The sequence below is a fragment of the Mustela lutreola genome, chromosome 3 (genome assembly GCF_030435805.1).
Source record: "Mustela lutreola isolate mMusLut2 chromosome 3, mMusLut2.pri, whole genome shotgun sequence".
NCBI lineage: Eukaryota > Metazoa > Chordata > Mammalia > Carnivora > Mustelidae > Mustela > Mustela lutreola.
In genome coordinates this window covers 131,275,099-131,276,916 of record NC_081292.1, presented here as the reverse complement: position 1 = coordinate 131,276,916, position 1,818 = coordinate 131,275,099, and the positions used below count along the sequence as shown (strand labels likewise).

Here is a 1,818-nt window from a genome sequence, read left to right as displayed (position 1 = left end):
CTTTGTAGTAAAAGTTGAAATCAGACAATATGGCCTCCAGGTTTTTGGGGTTTTTTTCAACAACCAGGGTCTCCTCTGGTTCCATACAAATTTTAGGATTGTTTGTTGCAGCTCTTTGAAAAATGCTGGTTTTCCTTCTACAAATCTTGGATCTGACTTATTTGGATAGTTTAATTCTGAAACAATTTTCAATAATAGGTGATGATACAGCTGGGTGTAATTTGGAGGCAATGATCACAGAGGAAGAAAAGCCAAATTAAAAAAAAAAACTTATCAAAAAAGATCTTATTGTGTCTCTTCAGGCCAGGTGTCTGTCTTCTGGACGAATTATTGTGGACTGAGCAATGACTGACTTGATTGAGGTGTGCAGAATAATAAGATGATCGCTCGAGAACTAGTTCAAGTTCTTAAAGATTATTATAAAGAATAAGCAGGGGCTAGGTGTAATAAAATATGAAAGATGCCACTATATACAGTAGTTTCCTATGAATTTACTTGCAGCCTTACATGGTATATCCAGTGACAGTGGATATGTTTTTGGAACCCAGAACAAAGCCCTGCAGTGAAGCTGCAGATTCTTAAATCATTGACAGATAGATGTCAATTCAAGTCATAAATCTTTCTGTTCTGTTTTTTATAATGTTTTCAGTGAATTTTATATTCATTTATTTTTCCAGCTTAGATTTAAGTATCCTTCTTAATTTAAAAATTAATTTGAATCATGCTTGTTTCAGCAGCACATATACTGAAATTGAATCAGTACAGAGAAGACAGCAAGGTCCCTGTGCAAGGATGACACATAGAATTAATTTGAATAATAATTTATTAATACATTTTAATTTGAATAATCATTTAATAGATTTTAAACTTTTATGTAAGTAAATACACATGCATACATCATGTTTGCCTCAATGGAAGCATGTTATTTAAATTTTTTTTTTTTTTTAATTTTCACCACATTGCATTTTTTCAAGTATCAAGCCTTATCGTTACAATGAAACAGCAGGATCTGCATCATCATGTAAAACCAGAGACGTGAAAAAAAAAAGATATAATTTCAAGCAATCACTTTTAAACTAGGTGTATCTGGATCTTTGCTTAAATGCTCTTTTAAACTATTGTGAAGAGAAAACTCAAGAACAACCACCTACTTATTATGAAATTGAGAGATTTAGCATACATTATTTTTTTTTTTGAAAGAAAAAGGAAGGGCTTTAGTTAAAATTTTTACAATAAAAGAATTATGATTATAAATCTCTTCAGTTAAATATGTACACATTACATGGTATTTTAAAAAAGAATGAAAATGAGTAGTTTTTCAAGCAAATCTAATGTACAAATATGCCATCTTTTAGAGTATAATGTCAGTTGAACCTTCTTAAACAGCTGTGTCAGGCAATGGCTCTGCTTTGTGCAAAACATGATAAGCAAAATTAAGAAAAATTCTGCAAAATTCTGTAGTTCCCCAAGGAAATTACTAAAAAAGAAAATAGTAAAAGGGAAAAAAAAGATGTACACTCGAGCTTGATTGTATACAGAGGCTAGAATGACCAGCACTAATGTAACCCCCATATCTGCTAAATAAGTCCTTGGGTAACCTTAGTTTGAAGTTAATAGTTGAAGTCCTAGCAATTGTGCTTTTATGCAGCCACATGGCCAATAAAGTAGATGTTGTCATAAAGATGCCCTACAAAATCTTCCCTAATGTTTTGAGCAGCACAATGGGTATTTCGAATAAATACTCTTTTTGGCATTTTATTCTTCACATGAGGGCTAGTGAGGTCAATAGAAAGTAGAATCAAAGAGTAGCACAGTACA

The 1,818-nt window shown here is 32.0% G+C and overlaps 1 non-coding gene across 1 annotated transcript; it reads left to right on the top strand.

Annotated features, from left to right (window-relative positions):
• The first annotated feature begins 721 nt into the window (after positions 1-721).
• On the top strand, positions 722-827 carry LOC131828352 (U6 spliceosomal RNA). The gene has a single exon (XR_009352369.1). It is a non-coding gene; the product is annotated as a U6 spliceosomal RNA (small nuclear RNA).
• The last annotated feature ends 991 nt before the right edge of the window (positions 828-1,818 follow it).